Here is a 22,291-nt window from a genome sequence, read left to right on the forward strand (position 1 = left end):
TTTGTTGAAGTTCTTTGCATTTTATTGTTCTCAGACTGCTTATTGGCAAAGTATGATATATACATTAAATGTAAAATATTCATAGGCCATTGCTCTCTGCACGTCTCTGAGGGGGCCAGGTTCTGGTTGATACCTGGTTGATACCTGGTTGATGGGGTTCTGGGAGTTCTACTCCCCAAGCCCGGCCTGAGGCCAGGCTCGACTTGTGAGAGTTTGGTCCACCAGGCTGTTGCTTGGAGCGGCCCGCAGGCCCACATACCCACCACAGCCCGGTTGGTCCGGCACTCCTTGGAGGAATAAATCTAGTTTCCTCTTGAAAATGTCCACGGTTGTTCCGGCAATATTTCTTATGCTTGCTGGGAGGACGTTGAACAACCGCGGACCTCTGATGTTTATACAGTGTTCTCTGATTGTGCCTATGGCACCTCTGCTCTTCATTGGTTCTATTCTACATTTTCTTCCATGTCGTTCACTCCAGTACGTTGTTATTTTACTGTGTAGATTTGGTACTTGGCCCTCCAGTATCTTCCAGGTGTATATTATTTGATATCTCTCTCGTCTTCTTTCTAGTGAGTACATTTGGAGGGCTTTGAGACGATCCCAATTCTGGCTCTGGTCCTCTCAAGAACAAGAACGCTGTGACTGATGACCCCAAATAGGATAGCACTATATCAGTAGGATACCTTCAGGGAGCTGAGGGGCTCCCACAGAAAATGGACATCAGTTTGCATAGGAATCTGGTGAGCTAATTCCTTAATAAATATACATAGCTCTTACAATATAAAGGTCTCATTATGAGAACATCTCAAACTGTCATCTACACCAGCTCCAACACTAAATATTACAACAAAAATGTCCATTTCTTAGCAATAGAGATTACATATATTACATTTTAACTAAATTTCTGCAGAGAACATAAACAGAAAGCACATTCTTATTTAAATAAATACGTAGAAAAAACCAGCGTTGAATGTAACGAAACGCCATTTTCTGGGTGAACCCGGAGGCTCCCTGGAGCTATTCAGGTTGATATGTATATCATTAGACTTTGGCATCAGTGTGAATGGAGTTCTAGGCGTACCGGGGACCACGAGCAAGAGTCTGGCCCAGTCAAAGTGGCACGAGGAGCAATGGCCTATAGAAATGCACATGGAATTTGAAGCATTCTACTATGTCTGCCATCGACCGGGCCAGGCACCCAGAAAGGTAAGAGCCTCAAAACAAACCCCTATTCTGGTTAAAACGACTAAAATAGACTAACGAGTTGACAGAACTCCCCAATTGAAAACGAGCATGACGTCACACGTGCCGATCCGCATGTCTGCGCAGCTTCTCCCTCCCCAGGAGGGGAAAGGGGGATCCCCAGACCCACCACTCCAGCTATCCACCTGTCAGTTCGAGGCTGGATGTCAAAAAAAAAAAAAAAAAAAAAAAAAAAAAAAAAAAAAAAAAACGCAAACCAGGGGAGGGAGGGTTGCCGGGGAGCCTCCGGGTCTCACCCAGAAAATGGCGTTTCATTACATTCAATGATGGATTTCTGGGGGAAGTTTGGCTTCCTGGAGCTAACTACCCAAAGCCAAGAACAAAAGAGGGACAAACCCAGGAAGAAACCACGCGCCCAAACCCGAAAGCAAGACAACTGGCAACAGCAAATGACCCCGTGGATGACCCGGGAGACCCAAACCCTGGAACAGGGACGAAGAGAACCCGGGCTACAGAGGCCGAGGCACACAGGCAACGGCCGAGAGCCACATTCAGACACAAGAAGATGCACCCCCCCAGCCAACCAAACAAGCTTCAACAATCCCAGGGACCCCTTCGGAAAACCTCCGTTACAACCTAGCCAGAAAAGAAGAGACGGCTTCAAACGATCAAACCGATCATCAGAACCCAAAGGAGAGAAACCACTGAGAAACAAACCTGAACCAAAGGGGCCACAACATACCGAAGGGGAGAGAGAGAAGAGAGCACCCTGTCCAAGACCAGGATGGCTCACGCGGCGCATGAGAAGACCGGAGGTAAAACAATGCCTGGGGACAGCTCGCGAAACGGTGCAGAAGGAACATCAAAACCGAAGGTAATCCGGAGAGGCTCCGCCAGTGCCACACGAGACAAGGCGACAGTATGCTGCAAGATGAAGGCCCTGAACAGCAACGAGAGAAAGACAAGACCACTGCAGCTAAAAGTGCAGTATACCCACGAAGAGACAAAAAGAAAAAGAAAGAACCGCCAGGAAACCCCATACCACCACCGAGACGAAGAACGCAGGTGGGACACCATCAACGAAGCCACCTGATCACCAAACATATGGTGATAGACTCAAGTCAAAAGTACCAGATGCTAAGACTCGAGAAGAAGACCGAATCAGCCCCATAACAGACAGGACCAAGCATCTGAAAGAGGCAGAGCCATGGAAAAACCTCTGGGTGCAGACACCAAGCAAGCAGCCCCAGAAACCAAGGCAGGGGAACCAAAAAAGACCCCCACCAGTCACAAACAAAAATGAAAAGAAAACCCCTGCAAGAGGACAACGTAACCAGGAGGAACAGAGCCGGCCACCGTAATAGGTGAAAACTAGCTGTGCAGAACCTTCATGCCCCTACCAGTGCAACAACTACCACTTACCCCAAATTAAACAAGGAAGGAGGAAATCCCCCAACACACCCAGGGCGGTCAATCACCGAGCAGCGTAAGACCAACAGAGGTAGACCCCAAGGTGACTTGTGAAAGATAACACCAAGCCCCAAGGACAGTACTTACAGGGCAGTCAGGGAAGGAAACCCTAAGTACATGTAGCCCGAGTACCTGTGAATATTACTCCTGAGCTCGCACGCCACCATAAGAGCAGTACTGGACACAAGGCACAGCACAACAAGAGAGAATCTGGAGCTAGAGCCACACAACTGAGCCACAAACACATCAACCGAGAACTGACAGGTGGATAGCTTGCGATGTGTGTCTGGGGCTCCCCCTTCCCCTCTCCTGGGGAGGAGGAAGCTGCACAGACATGCGGCACCGCACGTGTGATGTCATGATCATTTGATCGTTTTCAATTGGGGAGTTATGTCCACTTGTTAGTCTATTTTAGTCGTTTTAACCAGAATAGAGGTTTGTTTTGAGGTGCTTACCTTTCTGGATGCCTGACCCGGTTGATGGCAGACACAGAATGCTCCAAATCCCATGTGCATTTCTATAGGCCATTGCTCCTTGTGCCTCTCTGATGGGGCCAGGTTCTTGCTCGTGGTCCCCGGTAGGCCTAGAACTCCCTTCACACTGACTGATGCCAAAGTCTAATGATATACATATCAGCCTGGATAGCTCCGGGGAGCCAAAGGGGCTCCCCCAGAAACACACACAAAACTTTGTTTTATCTTTGCTAAAATATAAGATATTTCCTTACTTATCAGTAATTTTGAGTTCTTCTACAGTGGAAGCCTCTCTAGTTCTAGCTTGGTCTATAAGGAGCATCTAATATAGTGACAGCTTCTCTAGTTCTAGCTTGGTCTATAAGGAGCATCTAATATAGTGACAGCTTCTCTAGTTCTAGCTTGGTCTATAAGGAGCATCTAACCTGAGTTTTATCTGAGGGCTACTAATACTAGTGGCCTCGACAAAGACAGGAAGCTGGCGGCTTGTCAACCTCACCCCACCCCCATTTGCCCTGAAACGTAACATGTACACTGAGAGCTTCTATTATTCTTGCTTGGTCTAAGAGGAGTATCTAACTTTCATAAATAAACAAAATAGTAAACTACCTTTCATTATTTTTCAAATGTATAGATCTTTACCTTTCATAGTGAAGCATATTTTAAAACAAAAAATAACCTAATTACCTTTGTTGGACATACAACTTACAATGTGATAGTACAGTATATTTAAAATGAAGCTCAACTTCAAAAGTGTTAATTTTATTAAAAGTAACTTAATGTACTAATGCCTCATTATTCTTCAACATTCTTTATATGATCTCCCACACTAAAAATGCTTAGCCTACCACCTGAATGTATCTTCTTGTGCCTCTTCATACTTCCAAGATAACTGAATCTCTTTCCCACACTCTGGACACTCATGAGGTTTGTCATCTGAATGCCACGCGACAAACCTCATGAGTGTCCGAAGTGAGGAAAATGTCTGTGGACATACACGTGTCACATGTGCGTCTTCATACTTCCAAGCTGACTGAATCTCTTCCCACACTCTGGACACAGGTGAGTTTTCATCTTTATGATAGGTGTAAAGGATTTCTTCTCAGATGACTGCTCAAGTGGTGATGTTGGGAGATGCATCACAATGGAGCGTCAATGTTGACAGTTATGCAAGGTTTGAGTGTTCTTTCTTAGAATTAGATTTTATGTAAGAACTTGTCAGTCAATGATGGTGGTGTTTCTTTATGATACGTGCACTTTTTGCGAGGGTTTTAGGCTCATGTCTGGACACTCACCGGTACGAGTTGTTGCTAAAATGGCGGCAGATGCTAACACTCTGGACACTCATGAGGTTTGTCACCCGAATACCATATAACAAACCTCATGAGTGTCCGAAGTGTGGGAAAAGTCTCTGGACACTCACGGTAGGAGTTATTGCTAAAATGGTGGTGGACGCTAAACACTCATCACCTAAGCTTTCCAATATTTTTTCTTGTTCCTCATCTTTTTTTTCCCACTTCTTATTTCTTTTATAACTATTTTCTACATTTAACACTCGTTTTCATGTTTTCCAATCGGAGAATTTTCTTTCGATTGTTTCTTTAACCCCTGCACTCAGCACCTGTTTTTGGCAAAAACTTCATAGTGCAATTGTTAAGGACATATATTTGTTGTCTTAATAAATGTTCAGGTAAAGTTAATGTCTAAATGTCTCCAAATTCAACTATTTTCATTTCAAAACACAAAGAGCAATGAAAACATTGAAAAATATTAAAATATAGCCTAATTAAAAAAAAAAAAAGCACAACTCTCAGAACGACTTTTGTTGGCTGGCGCAGTTAAGGGTTAACCATCAAGCTGCTCCAGGTTACTTAGCCTCTCACCTACAGGCGCATAAAAAATAATTAAAAAAAAAATTCTTATTAACCTGTTAATTTGTGTTCCCTGACCACGAGAAAAAAAAAATTAATTGTGCTTACTAATGACGTAAATGAGCCAACAATATGAGCGATGATGTCACCCTGCATGTGTGCTCATGCAAGGTGCATCCTGGAGGCGTCGCGCACAGTCTTCAAGCATTCAGAGCTGCCACAAATTTATTTTTGCGGTATTATTTACAGAGTTTAGGAATATTTTATCAATTTTTTTCCATTAATTCTGTTGCATATAATGTTACTTGATGTTGAATTATAATACAGCTTGCATTCATTCAATATGCACCTGAATAATAGTGTCACAATAATGCACAAACAAATGTTTTCAATTATGCCATATACAGTGGCACCCCCGACTTATGATAATTTTGACTTACGATGTAAATTTGATTGAAAAATGTGACTCGACTTACGATAGTGTCTTTAACTAACGATATTTGTTGGTACACGTTTGGGTCAACCGAGCATGTGGTTCTTGGTCACGCAAGCCGACCTGCCTCAATTTACTAGAGCTGCCCGCTTAATGATGATCACGCCTATAAGAAATTCCGTTTTTGTGGTGATTTTTAGCTTTTTGAACATAAAACTGATTATTATATATCATGTCATGGGTTGCAGAAAATCAGTGGTAAGGTTCAACCTAAGAAAATAGGTTGTGTATAGAGGCAGTAGAGGATGTCCCTTCTTCATTAAGAAAATGTGTGAAGTATGGGAAGAACTGCAAAGTTTTGTTGAAAAAACTCACCCAGATAAAGCTGTAGCAGGCCATTGCATTGACCTTTAAATGACAATGTGATGTCTTACTACAGACAAGTGTTAAAATGAAGGGAAAAACAAGTGTCTTTAGACAGATTCTTATAAAGACAAGCAAGCAGTGAGTCACAAGCAGGTCCTAGTGGTATGCAGGCAAAACATGCCAGAGTGTATCCCAGAAAAGTCATCACTGCCTGATGTTATAATGGAAGGGGATTCCTCTTTCAAACAGTAACACCTCTCCTCCTCCTCCCCCCCCCCCCCCCCCCCCCCCTCATCACCATTTTCCATACGCCATCAAGAGTCCTCCATTAAGGTAAGATAAACATATGTACTGTATTGAAGTAAGAGAACAAAATTGTATTCAGTATAAAATGTATTTGTAAGTTAATATTTTGGAGGGTGGGTAACGGATTAATTCAATTCCCTTTATTTCTCATGGCAAAAGTCGCTTCGACTTACGATATTTCAACTTACGATCTGCCTCTGGGAACGGATTACCATCGTAAGTCGAGGCCCCACTGTATTTGAGTATGATTGCCAATCATTGTTTATTAAAACATACAAGTAAATTGATAAGTTAGAACTACCATATTCATTGTCAATAACTTCAACTTCAATTATATCTGTAACTAGAAATTCAACTTTGAGTCGGCTTCAAAAATCCAGTTTCTGACCAATTATCACCATTTTTACATATTGTGTGCACAGCTGTCTGTTCTACAATTCAATAGATTTGATTTTTCATAAACCCTAAGCGTTTGGAGTCATACATTTTTTTCTAAATTTGGCGCATATTTCAAATGCCATATTGACGATTATTTTCAATTATCTCAAACACAGCAATTTTAACCGAGTCAGAATAAAGCCAGCGTTGAATGTAATGAAACACCATTTTCTGGGCGAGACTCAGAAGCTCCCCGGAGCTTATCCAGGCTGGTATGGGTATGTCAGAATTTGGCATCAGTCAGTGTGAATGTTGTTCTTAGGCCTACCGGGGATCACGAGCCAGAACCTGACCTCCTCAGAGAGGCACGAGGAGCAATGGCCTATAGAAACCCCCGTGTGATTGGAAGCATTCTATGTCTGCCATCGACCGGGTCAGGCACCCAGAAAGGTAAGTGTCCCAAAACAAACCTCTACTCTGGTTAAGAAATTGCTACTAAAAGCTGAACTAGTGGACAGAACTCCCCAAAAGAAAAATGAGCGAATGAGCATGACATCATCACATCGCCTCGCCTCTGTCTGCACAGCTCCTCCTCCCTGAGAGGGGGAAGGGGAAGCCCCAGACTCCTCACGCCGACTATCCAAAACCCCAGTTTTGAGGCTGGATATCAAAAACATGTGAAAAACTGCCGACTGGAGGGAGGGAGGGCTGCCGAGGGGGCCTCCGGGTTACACCCAGAAAATGGCATTTCGTTATATTCAATGCTGGTTTTCTGGTGGGAGCCCCTTCGGCTCCCCAGAGCTATCTACCCAAAGACAAGGACAAAAGAAGTAAACCACGCGCCCAAAACCCGAAAGCAAGACAACTGGCAACCCCGCAGACGACCCGGGAGACCAGGGAGCCACTAGCCGAGAGCCACAACCGGACACAAGAAGATGCCACCCCGGCCAAACCAATCAAGCAGTAACAACCCCAGAGACCCCTCTGGAAAACAGCTGTCCCAAACTCGCCAGAAGAGAGAGACAGCTGCAAACAAACAAACCTATTACCAGAACCCAAAGAAGCAGAAACTTCTGAGAACAAACCGAGGGGAAGAAAGATAAGAGAGCACCTTGTCCAAAAACCAGGACAGTTCAGGTCAAACAACGCATGAGACAGCTTGCAAAACGGTGCAGAAGGAACATCAAAATGGAAAGCAAGCTGTAGCGGCTCCACGATACGAGCCAACAGTATGCGGCATAAGATGATGTCCCTGAAACCTCTACGAGAGAAAGGACATGACCACCTCAACAAAAAGCGAAGTACACCTACAAAGAGACAGAAAGAAAAGAAAAGACCATCAGTAAACTACATACTGATGCCGAGATGAAGCACGCAGGTGGGACACCATCAACGAAGCCACCTGATCACCAAACAGAAGGTGATAAGACACGAGTCAAAATTACCAGACGCGAAGACTCGAGAAGACCGAACCAGCCACGTAATGGACCAGACTGATCATCTGAAAAAGGTGGAGCCGTGGGTTCCGACACCAAACAAGCAGCGCCTGAAACCTAGGCTGGGGTGGCCACCAAGGAGCCAACAGGACTACTCTTCCCTGCAAGTCTCCAAGCGAGCTAGGACCTGAGTAACAGCAGAACCCAGGGGAAGATTTACAGGTAACCCCACCTCAACCAGTTCCGCCAAAAAGCATTGACCTCGACGGTCTCCTAATCAAGAAAGGGGCACCACATATACCGGGAGATGCCTTGACCACGCTGACACGAAGAGGTCCACCTATGGGAGCCCATACATCCGGCAGAGCCAACTGAATGAGTCGGTGTCGAATATCCATTCTGAGGACAGGGAATGAATCGAGACAGGCCGTCTGCCAAGATGTTGGACACCCCCTGAACATGAAAGGACAGGAGAGCTAAACCCTGAAAACCGCATCGAAACCCCCTCAGTTCAGACAATGAACCACCGGGGAGCAGTCCGAATGGAGCCTCACTGTCGATCTGCAAGTGACACGAACCCTTCGAAGCGACATCCACACAGTCGCGAACTCCCGTACCGTGCTGTGGGCCCGACCGAAGGACAGACGCCACAGCCTCTAGCCGGCCTGGTGACGTCCCAAAGCCCAAACAAAGGTCCCAAAGCCCCAGCCCAGAAATGACGCATCCGTGAACACATCGAGCAAATGCTTGGGTTGGCGCCAAGGCATTGGACCCCGAAAAATCCGAAGAGGAAGCCGGTGACGCAAGGCCCCCCAGGAAGCCGAACCCAGCGGTTGCGAGAAAGGCAGAGGGGATGTCCCGAAGGAACCAGAACAGCTGACGAAGCCAAACCCAACCCGGCGGGTAGACTATCACAGTAAAGTTCAGGCTTCCGCACTAGAACTTCCTGGGTCACTCGAGCAACCCCCGAGTGACCCAGGAACCCCCTAGAAACAAGTGAAGGCGAGAGCACAGCCAAAGCAGAGGCTCCGGAGGGAAAGACACGGAAGCGGTTCGAGAGTCCCACACAAGACCCAGCCAAGTCCGAACCTCGGAGGGAAAGACACGGAAGCGGTTCGAGAGTCCCACACAAGACCCAGCCAAGTCCGAACCTGAGAGGGAACCAGATGGGACTTCTGCCTGTCCACCAGGAACTTGAACCCAGCGAGCTGAGAAAGAACCAAATCCCTGGCAAGCAGACATGCGGACTGGCTGGGAGCCCAGACCAGCTATTCATCGAGGTAGGCCAGCACCTGAACCCCTAAGAGACACAGACGGGCCACTACGACCCGGGTAAGGCATGTGAAAACGCGAGGTGCCAGGTTCAACCCAAACAGGAGACAATGAAGTGGTAACAGTGTGTTACGAACCAAAATTCCTCGCCCGAGCACAAAGCCGTGAAGTCCACGCCATCTCACGCCCCGCTCTCGAAAATCCCACAACATGGACAACGCCATCTAGTGATGACAGGAGATGCCGGCAATAAGTGCTGGATGCCTGTCCTAGGCATCGTGACATAGCCGCTGCTGACCTCTGGTGAGGTGGCGCTTAGACAGTGAACGCCATCTATGGAGCAGCAAAGAGGTGGACGTTTGTGTCTAAGCTAGTAAGTGATGTTTCCTAGTGGTCCCATGTAGTGTCCCAGTACTGATGACGTGTCTGCTTTCACAGAGTCAACCTAGGACGGCTGTGATGAACGGTGAATCAGTCTACCCAAGGCAGCCAAGGTCTCTTCACCAGTCTGCTTTGTAGAAGCTGTGAGCCACCCCCGGACAAACTCTGCTAAGAGTGTGATTGCCTGCCTGAGGAGTGGCAGTAACGGGATTCGCCGTATCCGGGGCTGGCTGGTGGAAGAGACCACCCACTGCGGTGCCGACCGAGGAGAGTGACCAGCGAGTCACACGAGGCTCCTGCCTAGGGCTCGCAACCCTAGTATTAGTCGTGGAGTGGCCTAACAGCGAAGCTGACTAGTACCTGCCAGCTATAGGCTGGATTGTGGTTGTAGGCCATCACGACAAGGAACCCAGTGGGATTGTAATTTGGCTGGCCTGTGGCCTGTAGATTCATCGTGGGTTCTGGGCCACGGAAGAGGAAACCAGGAAAGGCTACCCAGAGTGAGCATCGCCAAGTATCCAGTGTCTTCTGAGGAAGACGAAGATGTAAATACTGTGTAGTAATAATTCCCTTTTGTGACTTTAATTTACATATGGTGGTGGGAAAGGCATATATATATATAAATTAGTAATTGTGTATTTAATGTACCTCCCGCGTTGATTTTACTTGCGTTACGGAGCTCACCCCTTGAAAGCCTCTACTAACTTGGGGCCGGATACCCAAAAAACTAATACCATCAGAAAAGAACCCGGTTGCGTCCCAGTAGGGCCGTAACACAGAGATGCCCAACAACAAAACTGAGTCAATCCCTGAACCTCGGATGAATCGGGACGTGCCAATACGCGTCCTGGAGGTCCAGGGACACCATCCAAGCGCCTGGTTCTAACAGAAGCCGGATCTGGGACATAGTGGTCATCCAAAAGGAGGGGCAAAGGACCCAGGGGGTTCAGATGGGACAAGTCCAGAATGAACCGTGGGTCCGCACAGTCCCATTCGGGACTGGGAACAGACGGAAACCCCATCTGAGACATGTCTATTCCGAGATGACTTGACAGAGTGCAGGAGAAGAGACCCGCCCTACGAGCCCCGAACCCCACCAAATGAGGAAGGGGCCACCCAACGTTACCGCAAGCCGGATGAAACGACCTGAAACGCCCACAAATCGTGAGACCAGGCATGAGCGAACAGAGCGAGCCTCCCCCCATCGCCCCATCAATGGGACGAACCGCAAAAGGGCCGACGTCCCTAACGAGAACCCGACCTATGCACAGGGCGAACGCCGTGCCGACCAGACAAAGACAGGCCCAAAGACAGCACCGGCTTTGAAACTATCACCAGTATCCTACAACGTTGAGCAGAATCCCAAGCCCTGGCACGACCTCTCTGGGAAGCCCCCCCCCTCCCCCGGAACCCACAGAGAACCATCAAGTCCGACATTGGACGACAACTAAAAGCTGCTGCCTGCAGATACTGCTCAACCACAGAATCTGCAAACAGCAAGGAAGAAAAGAGCGAAGAGCCCTCTGAGTCCTTACATGCAATTATAAACACATAAGGTGTTTATAATTACAAATGGCAACTAAAGTGAATTCAAGCAAAATACTGTACACAGTATGCATTTTTTAAGGTATATAAAGCTAATGTTGATTATACGTATATAACAATGAATTATTCTTGTTTTATATTACTAAAAAATGCATTACACAAATACCTTCTGAGATGTCTTCAAGATGCCTCTTGAAGGCCTTTTCAGTTGCACCAAACCCCTCACTGCAACAAATTGGGGTTGGTCCCATACAGATAGTTGAATCGTGGTTGCAATGTACTGTCTCTGCCAATAATCCCTTTCTGTTTTGGATATATATAAATTGATTTGTAACACTGCTGACTGGGTGTTCATGAATTGTTATGAATTCCAAATTTATATTCCATGGAATATGCACAGAATATGCTGTAAATATTGGATATATAACCATAAATACACGTTATATATAAGTATCTATATTTGTGTTCACCATAGCGAACCATTAAGCTGGTATGACAAGTCTAGACAATAACAGGTAGCCACACACAGTCAGCAGATGATGCTACCTCCCTCCCTCCTTCACTAAGATTATTCCTCCCACCACACTATGCACAGCGCTAATTATCACCACAATCCTGCTGTTATCAGAATCTTGGTCATTTTTATCTTTCAGGAGGTCTTCTGTAATACTATCATCGCTAAATAACAGCAGTTACATATATATTTTGACATTTTTAGGCGATGCTGTGGTCACAAGCTGAACAACAGTGCTGTTAGCTCATGCTGCTGGTGCCAGCCTTGGTTTCTCACTCACACCGTTTCCGTACTGTTCTCACACCCGGGAATGTTACTCACAATTTTTTTTCAAGATGGTGACTGTTTACAGGAGACCTGAGACAGGATGTGAGCCCCGTGTACCCAAGAGAGTTTTGAATCCTACACTATACCTATGATAGCCATGAGGCGCTCAGCGCACCCTCGATCTAGCGCCTCAAGGCGCTAGATCAAGGGTGCGCCTCAAAGCACTAGATCAATGGTCCACCTCAAGGCACTAAATCAAGTGTGTGCCTCAAGGCACTAAATCAAGGGTGTGCTTCAAGGCACTACATCAAGGGGTGCACCTCAAGGCGCAGTGCAGTGGTTAACGCTTGTGTGGCGCCGGGCTATTTAGCATTTGTCACCCACAGGCACATACTGTACTAAAAAAATATATATATTTTTCCTTCTAAACCTGTTCATTTGTGTTCTCTGATCACGGGAAAAATAATTAAAAAATCGTAAGTGGCAAATATTGCCCACTATAGGGTGGGGAAGTCTGGCAAAAAACAGGTGCTGACTCAGCATGCATCCCAGACGGTCTGTTGCTCGCCAGTTGTCAGGCCGGAGTTGCCACAAAGAGATAATTACCTAATTATTTCAATGTCTCTGATTGATTTTAAGTAGTTTTTTTGCTGTAATATTATTCAATAGTGTATAGTGATATAAGAAAAAGACCTTGGAGTCAAAAGCCACCACTCAATAAAAGTTGAGTAACAGGTGGGGGCAACAGTCAGAAAAGCTAACCAAACTCTTGGAATAATCAAGCATACCTTTGCCTTTAAGGAAAAGAAGGAAGTGATTAGTCTGCATGTATCTCTGGTGTGCCCCATTTGGATTACTGTATCCAAGCATGGAGACCTCATCTTCAAAATATAGCTGTTCTGGAGAAGGTGCAACAAAAGTGTTCTCTTGTATCAGGAATGGTTGAGGGGCAGAGGGGTTAACAACACTGCAAACCAGGCATAACAGGGAGGATCTCATTGAAAGTTTTAAAATACTGAACAATTTGGGGGATGTTGACCTGGATATTTTCTTCAGAAGGTCAGATGTAACACCAACAATGAGCAACAGTTTCAAGCTCAACAAGCCACAATGTAGGACTGAGAACGGGAAATGCTTTTTCACCCACAGGGTTATAAACCCTTGGAACTGCCTACCCACCCAAGCCGTTAATGCCAAATCTGTCTTGTGTTTTAAAATCCAACTGGAAAAGATTATCAAGGCAAATGGCAAGGACCTTTGACAAGCTGCTGGCTTCCTGTCCTTGTCAATGCCACTAGTGTCAGTGGCTCTCAGGTAAATATTTCAAGGGGCTGTCAGTTAGTGTTTTAAAAGTTGTTCAATGTCAACCCAATATTTTTTGACTAGTTGTATATGAAAAGGGCTGCAATTGTTTTAAGTTTCAGTACTGCAGCCTAAATAGAAAGGGAGATTTGTTATTTTTTTTTTATTTTTTTCAACGAATATTACACATTTTCAAGTGTTTATAAACAACCACACCTTTCAGATATAATCATTCTATGACACATTTCTGTCATATTAGTATATGATAAAGGATATTTGGGAAGGGATTTTCCAAAACATCTTCAGTTTTCCTAATCAAAGGAAATTAGTCAAAGTTCCCCCAATAAATTATGCAATATGGCAGGAAGGGTAAGATTAATGATTCTATCACGAATCTCAATATATCTTATATACAGTGTAAATAAAAAATAAAGTTTGGAGAGTTCATTTTTCAACTTCCCCCGACAGTGAAGAAAATATATAAGAAATATTGAAAAGATTCGTGTTAGAATCATTATTCTTATCCTTTCTGTCATATTCAACAACGTATGTTTACAAGACTGCTACCAATATTATATATGTATATATTATATATATATATATATATATATATATATATATATATATATATATATATATAATATAATATATATATATAAATATATATATAAATATATATATATATATATAAATATATATATATATATATATATATATAAATATATATATATATATATATATATATATATATATATATATATATATATATATATATATATATATAGTATATTTTGGTAGCAGTCTTTCTTGTAAAAACTTTAAATTATTGTCATTCTTGGGTGCGGTGTGCAAATGCTCCCTCCGGCTTCACTAGGCAACCACACAAATCAGAGTCCATATTTCCCGGTTTTCCGGCAAAATTGCCAGCTTCTATTAAGATAAATCACGTCACAAACATTGACACTTACCTGAAGTGTCAGTCGCCGGCGGGTAAACAATAGTTTAGTGAGGATAAGCGGGCAAATAAGGAGAGCATCACAGCCGGGGTGTTTGTCAACACGGTGGAGGGAGATCAGCTGGCGTCTTGGTCGACTCGTACACCGCCCGCCGCTTCTCTTACAAAAACTAGTTCGCTCAAAATTTGAAATGCCGGAAACCCATCGTATATATCAAATCAAAATCAAAATCAAATGTTTACTCTGGTAAAATTGCATACATACATACATACACGATGAGTTACAAACATAATGTTGGATTTCTAGAAAGAGCTTTGCCCAAAACCAACTTTTAATATACAAAAAAAGCCTCCAGTTCCGTTCATTGTATTGCTCTATAACAAATCACTGGAACTCTGAGTTTGTCCAAGTTTACCTGACGAGGTAAACTCAACGAGTGTATACCTAACACTATTGGCCTCGACGAGGACAGGAAGCCTGCAGCTTGTCGAAAGTCCAGATATATTTTAAAACTCAACACAGTTTTGACAGTTACGGCTTAGGCGGGTAGGCGGTTCCCAAGATACCTTTATCTCAGAATGTAAACATATCACTCTAATGTAATCTCACCAACCCATTGTACCTTCTTGTGATTAAAATATTATTATTTTTATTGTAAATACTTATTATTATTATTATTATTATTATTATTATTATTATTATTATTATTATTATTATTATTATTATTATTATTATTATTATTATTTATATTGTAAATGTGGCTTGTTGAGCTTGAAACCGTTAATCCATGTTTGTGATGCGTTGTGTTCGCAGCTGTTCTCGTCTTATAAAATAATACATTTCTTTATTTAATTATTTATTTATTTGTTAATATACAAGAAGGTACATTGGGTTGTAATAGTACATAACAACACTGGTGTTTGAGCATTACATTCTTGCAACGCCGCTGACAAATAGCGTTTCGAGCAGGTCGAAATAATAATATATAGTAATGTATAATAATAATGATGAGAACATTCCTAGGAGCTATTATGAGGGTTCGTACCTATGCGGTGGGTGTTGCCACATACACGCTTCTAGTGACTAGACTACGACGTGCTATAAATATCGCAATCTGGAGTTCTACTGAACACACAAGGATTTCCCAAGGCTTCTACTGAAGGGGCCGGGACAGAATTATCACACAATCCCCCCCCATGCACTCTGGCTCTGTTATCCAGGAATGTTCTACCTCTGACGCTCCTCTTGCAATATACACACAGTAGTCACACCAACTCTCCGTGGTGTAGTGGTAAGACACTCGCCTGGCGTTCCGCGAGCGCTATGTCATGGGTTCGTATCCTGGCCGGGGAGGATTTACTGGGCGCAATTCCTTAACTGTAGCCTTTGTTTAACGCAACAGTAAAATGTGTACTTGGATGAAAAAACGATTCTTCGCGGTAGGGGATCGTATTCCAGGGACCATAGGATTAAGGACTTGCCCGAAACGCTACGCGTACTAGTGGCTGTACAAGAATGTAACAACTCTTGTATATATCTCAAAAAAAAAAAAAAGAATGTGAAAAAATGCGGAATTTAAAGATAACACCATCAATAGTGTCCAAGAAATGTGTAAGTACTTCATTCATAAAGATGTACTGCCCGAAATCTTAGCGAAGTATCCAGAATTTGCTTACTGTAAGTAATGCATGCGCATGACTGTAAAGCTGCCGCCCAGGTGGGTGGGTGTGGAGCACATGACTGTAAAGCTGCCGCCCAGTTGGGTGGGTGTGGAGCACATGACTGTAAAGCTGCCGCCCAGTTGGGTGGGTGTGGAGCACATGACTGTAAAGCTGCCGCCCAGTTGGGTGGGTGTGGAGCGCATGACTGTAAAGCTGCCGCCCAGTTGGGTGGGTGTGCAGCAAGACTAGTAACTGTGTGACTCACCATAAATAGTAGCAGTCTCCGTGGTGTAGTGGTAAGACACTCGCCTGGCGTTCCGCGAGCGCTATGTCATGGGTTCGTATCCTGGCCGGGGAGGATTTACTGGGCGCAATTCCTTAACTGTAGCCTCTGTTTAACGCAACAGTAAAATGTGTACTTGGATGAAAAAACGATTCTTCGCGGCAGGGGATCGTATTCCAGGGACCTGCCCGAAACGCTACGCGTACTAGTGGCTCTACAAGAATGTAACAACTCTTGTATATATCTCAAAAAAAAAAAAAAAAAAAAAAAAAAAAAATGTAAAGTGCCTTGTATAGTGACTGTTGTGAGCCTCTTCTAGTGTCACTTGTGACACAAAGATTATTGATGTCTGTATTTGTGTGGGTGATTAGATATGTATGTGTATGTGTATACGTATATATATATATATATATATATATATATATATATATATATATATATATATATATATATATATATATATATATATATATATACACGCAAACGGCTCAGTGTTCCTCCTGCTCGACGTGAAGACTTTGTTGCTCATGTGTCAGAGTGGTACAGCACTTATGATCCCACCACAGTCCAGACATTTAACGACGGTCTAGTACAGAGCATTCAGATGTTTGCTGACCCTTTAGGTCGGCCCCCTGCACCATCCAATAGCCGGAACGATATAAAAGGTAATAAACGCCATGCCTGTTACAATGACCCCAAACTGTGTACTTTGAAACGCACTGCCAGACGAGTTGGGCTTGCATATAGGGAAACACGTACGCCAGCAATGCTCAAGCTCTTTCAGAAAGCCCTAGCCAAGGTGAGGGAGCGTATGACAGAGCTCAGGCAAGATAACTGGGAAACTTTTGTTAACAGTCTCAACTCTCACACCCCCCTCAGCCAGGCATGGAAGGATATTAAAAGAATTAAAGGCGATAAGATCGGCCAAGTAGCACACCCTCACCCTCTACACAGAGCAAACGAGTTAGTCGATGCTTGGGCAACCACCTCTAGCTTCAATAATCTTCCCCCAGACATACAGTTCAGATTAAATGCTGGTTACGGAGATCGAGAAAGGCTCGTTGACTTCATGCTCCACAAGGAAGATGAATGCAACGTGCCATTTACTGAATTTGAATTACTCGCGGCCCTAAACAAAGGCAAAGCCACATCCCCCGGTGAAGATGGTATCACTTATGACATATTGCGTCTGCTCCCTTTAGTACCAGGGAATCCCCTGCTTGAGCTGTATAATATGAGCTATGTTACTGGGGAACTTCCTAACTCTTGGACCAACAGTATAATCATTCCAATTCCCAAGCCAAATCAAGAGAATGCTTTCCACCCAATTTCCCTTACTAGCTGCATTTGCAAAACATTCGAGAGAATGGTCCTAAACCGTCTCCTCCATAGAATAAGAACCATGCTATCCCCCCAGATATATGGCTTCATGCATGGAAGGAGTGTGCATCATTGCATCACCACCTTTCTTACCCTGCACACTGAAAAGTCATATACCACCTTCCTAGATCTTAAGTCTGCCTTTGATATTGCAAATAAACATGTTATCTTGAGTGAGCTTGCAAGAATGAATATTGGTGGTCGGCTTCTTTGTTGGATCAGGGGCTACTTATCCAACAGGAAATAACCGCTGCATTACGTAGGAATGCGGAGGAATTTCTGATGGAGGAGAAGACAATTGCACAGCGCGATCCGCAGCGCAGCGTGCGGAGCGCCGCGGGGGGACTATATAAGAGAGGAAGGGACATGCGTTCTATCTTGCTCCAGCCTCGCTCAGCTCCACAAGTCAAAGGAAAAATTTTTGATTAGTTACTACTGTTTAACGATAAACCTTATTCATTGATGCCTTCTTTTTTTTGTCACACCTTGGCCTCCATACCGTAATTAAATACTGTTCACAATTCTGCCTTCCTTATAATTATTCGGTCACTGGGTTTTTCCGGAACATATTTAAAAACTATAATTTTGAAGGTTTTTCTAAGTCTATTTTGTTTTTTATAATTATTTCTATACATTAGATATTGGGAATTACTATTATTGACATTAAAATGTACTTAATTGTTGTTAAAGATTCGCTGCCTGGAACGGGGGGTTACGGGCCATGGGGAGCCCGTAGATGAAAAGTACTTAGTTATGTTAATGACTTTTAATATTCATTAATCCGCTTACTTGTAACAGTCTGGGACGCTTATTCTATCATTTATTAATTTGTTCTACTATCCACAGACTGTTGGGGGTAGTCTTTATGGTATTCTTATACAGCCCATTTGCGGTTAGATTAGTCATTAGTACCATTAGTAGATTAGTATGGTTGTTGGTTGGTCGTTAAGGATTACGTCACCCAAGGGGTGGCACGGGCATGCTTCGCCGAAAAATTCGTATGACATTATACAGCACACTTTATTCTGACTAACGACCAGTTAAAACATTGACGTAATATCAAGCTTGATGTGGTGCCCCCCCCCCCCTTTTGCATTTTGGGGGTACGGGTTGTTCTTACATATGCATGCATTATTCGCGATATATTACACGTTCATGCGTATTTAATGACGTACTATAGTACATGTCTTCCCATGCTTGGAACATTGGAAGGTCCCATACTCCACTACGTTCGGGGTAATTGGTCTACAATTTTACCAACCATGTTATCGAACCAGTATTTACCCAAGTTTTTTTTTTTTCATTTACTACGCTGTACACGTTCAAGGGAATTTATTTACGTCTATAGTATGGCGCAAAATACAGTTCTGCTTATTCTAACTAAGGCACAAATTTCATTGCAAGATTAACGGAAGAACAACTCCAGGCGTCAAGTTACTAATCCTTTATTAATATTGCCCAGTGTCCTATTCGCCTCAATTAAGACCGAGCATGCATTGCTCCTTTGGTTTTAACCATCTTACTAATTGCAATTCCAAGTTCCCTCTCTACGCAGAATTCCCTCAGTCCACAGAATCATCGGGGAGGGGTCAACACACACCCCTCGGGACGAGCAGAGCGGCGTGGAATGGCCTGCTCCCACCTGACGCAATCTGATTCAGCGGTACGCTGCCCATCCATCCTACGAATTTGTTTTTTTTTCCCTAGGTTCATGCTTCAGTACCCTGCCTAACATCGGGCTTACCATTAATATGTAATAATAGGCATTTACCCACAACTTGCGTTAGTCGCAATCTGCCTTACCCGTGGTCTCCTAGACTGGGGAGTGTTACCCGTCTGTCATCATTTAAATTACCCCTAGAGTGTTCTTTTTCCCAATATCTGTTCAAGATCAATTCGGCGTTGCAGTCTACGTCCCCGGTGCTGTCGGTTCAAGGTAGCCCACACACTTCTTGACTTCAGTTCCTGCCGCCAAGGGTAGCACGCCCTTAGTCCTCTTCCAGAAAGACGGCATCCATTGGACCTGGGGAGCTGACTATACTCTATCCGGTATTATTACTCTAGCCTTAATCATAATAGAAGTACACACTTTTTCACTTCCATACGTTGTTTTTCAGACTAACCCGCCAACAGTGGCCTTCAGGTGAAGGTCGGTCCCACAACTGTGATATTTACCATTTTGTGATTAACTGCCACATCCGTGCTTCATTTCTTTACGTTATTACTATTTAACATACTTTGCGTGTTCCGTCAGTGTATATGGTCTGTACAACGTTGTCTTCAGCTTGGAGCAAGGAGCCCTGTTCGTTCGGGTTTCGGAGCGTTTAATTCCCCCACTGCTTTACCACACTGTCCTACTTATGCCACATGCTCACCCCTGCCAACCCTTACTGCCGTAATATTTCCAGAACGACTACAGACCATCGGGGAACAACACATGGACGGGGAACATTGGTTTTGCGCCCGAAGAACACTCTCGATGGACTGCACGGATGGGCGCATGAAGGAACTACTCAGCTGCGTTGGGGCTAGCCTCCGCGAGGGCGGGCTACAGCGAAGACGACGCCCACGAGGACGACCCGGCGTGGCGGTACACAGCACGTGTAGCACGCATTAGAACGACTACAGACCATGGGGGAACACCTCATGGACGGAGAACATAGGATCGCGCACGATGAACACTCCCGACGGACGGCACGGATTGGCACACGCAGGTCCTACTCACCCGCCCTGGGGTCAACCTCACTGGGCTAGTCTCTGCAAGGGCGGGATCTGCAAGGGCGGGACACAGCGATGACGGCGACACGAGGATGTCCTGGCGTGGCGGGGCATAGCACGCGAGGCATGCACGAGGTAATACGCCCACAACACGCAGACATCAAGACGCCCGCATTGTATACACATGCACCAGACGGGGCTCCATTGGTCACTTCCAGGATGCTGCTTACCTAGCAGCATTTACCAGCCATGTACGCCCGACTCTGTACCTTTTTTCAGTACTGGAAATTCCTGACTGTTTTTTTTAATGGCAGAGGTAACAGGTGTACGGGCACGGACGTGGACGCAGACAAGGAAAAACTCCATGATGCCCCGCGACGCAGAACTTTCGGCTACGCCATTCCTGGTGGCACGGCCCCCAACGTCAGATGAGAAGTCAACGCCCTACACGTTGACTTCTGTAATGTAGATGAGAAAGAGGAGAGGGCCAAGTATGCTGCCCTGAGGAACACCAATGTTGATGGGTAGGGTTTCTATAATTTAATAATCTATAATCTACCCATCAATATTATGGGTAGGGTTTCTATAATTCTATAACCAATGTTCCAACGATGTGTAAATATTTCATTCAAAATGATCTTCAACCAGAAAATCTAGCCAAATATCCCCAGTTTGCTAACTGTAGATAATAACTAAGTGATTGTAACCTAGCCACCGCTGCCCCCGATAGGGGGCGGTGCGCAAGACAAACATATCAAGTGTGACACTAGCTCTCCACAAATGTCAGTTGCTTAATTTGGAAACTGTACTTGTGGTCGATTAATTCCGAATCCATTGTTGATGTGACGACTTATATTGAATTTTGTAACTAGCTCATCAAGATCGTAACTTGCTTAGCTAAATGAATTGTGGGGGTTCAGTCCCTGAGCCTGCTTTTTCAACAATGTTCCCCTCTCTTTTACCTCTATTTTTATTTGTTCTCAACACATTTTATTCTTTTTACCCATTAGTTTTAAGCTTTAGTCATTAATGTTTTTCCTGCCCGAAACGCTTTGCGTAATAGTGGCTTTAGGCATTGTATGTACTAGCTCTATCTATAAAGCCAACAAACTTTGTAAAATCTCTTTATGTATGTACCTTACCTAAATAAAAATTATTATTATTATTATTATTATTATTATTATTATTATTATTATTATTATTATTATTATTATTATTATTATTATTATTATTATTATTATTATGTGCCTCTGTAACCCTTTCCACTACCGCCCACAAGATGGGTATGGGGTGCATAATAAATGAACTAAACTTTTTGTTAGATTTGTTATTTAAAATACGATTGTTCCCTTTCCTTCCCTTCTCTGATAGGAGTGCGCTTTGTTAACAAGCACAGTAGTACTGTGTATATTAGTAGTATAGTAACACTAGTCGATTTAACCAGTCCCCACTAACTCTGCCATGCGCAGACGTGCATCCACCATCAAAGAACTATGTCCCTTAAAAGTAAACAATCGTTTGCGATTTTATATATAAAGAAACAATTTTAAGTATTTTTCCTTTGATTGCAAAACATGACCAAAAACCATAATTGATAAATGTAGAAAAGCAATTACAATAAAAAAATAACAAGTAGAAAAATAAGATGTGGAACCAGATAAAATACTGGAAGTCTTAAGTGAGCGTGGGGCGCCATTTTGTGAACATTAAGGGAAATCCTTCACACAAAGTGCACCAATCATAAAGAAGAAGCAACACCATTGACTGCCAAGTGCTCACATCAAGTGTAACTCTAAGAAACAACACTTAAGCCTTGCCAAACAGTCAACATTGAGGCTCCACCGTACGCCACTCCCAGCATCACCACTCGTGCAGTCATCGTGAGGAGAAAACCTTCACACAAACTGTAACTATCCTAAAGACGATGAAAACTCACCAGTGTCCAGAGTGTGGGAAGGTATTCACTCGCCCCGGACAAGTGAAGATTCACATGTTAATGCATTCAGGTGACAAACCTCATAAGTGTACAGAGTGTGGGAAGAGATTCAGTCGGCTGAGAAGTTTGAAGAAGCACAG

General features: G+C 43.9%; 1 protein-coding gene across 5 annotated transcripts in view; it reads right to left on the reverse strand.

The window, feature by feature from the left end:
* Positions 1-14,611, reverse strand: part of LOC123765730 (uncharacterized) — a 26,248-nt gene extending 11,637 nt beyond the window's left edge. The window contains exons 1-3 of one of the 5 annotated variants that reach the window (XR_011230666.1): positions 14,186-14,440; positions 11,301-11,437; positions 511-642 (exon numbers count right to left, since the gene is read on the reverse strand). The gene's annotated coding sequence lies outside the window, so the exon portion shown is untranslated. Of the gene's footprint in view, positions 1-510; positions 643-11,300; positions 11,438-14,185 lie in introns of those variants that run through there. The other 4 variants (XR_011230665.1, XR_011230664.1, XR_006773749.2 and 1 more) reach the window with 4 other exon arrangements.
* Positions 14,612-22,291: the final 7,680 nt, after the last annotated feature.

The sequence above is a fragment of the Procambarus clarkii genome, chromosome 37 (assembly GCF_040958095.1).
Source record: "Procambarus clarkii isolate CNS0578487 chromosome 37, FALCON_Pclarkii_2.0, whole genome shotgun sequence".
NCBI lineage: Eukaryota > Metazoa > Arthropoda > Malacostraca > Decapoda > Cambaridae > Procambarus > Procambarus clarkii.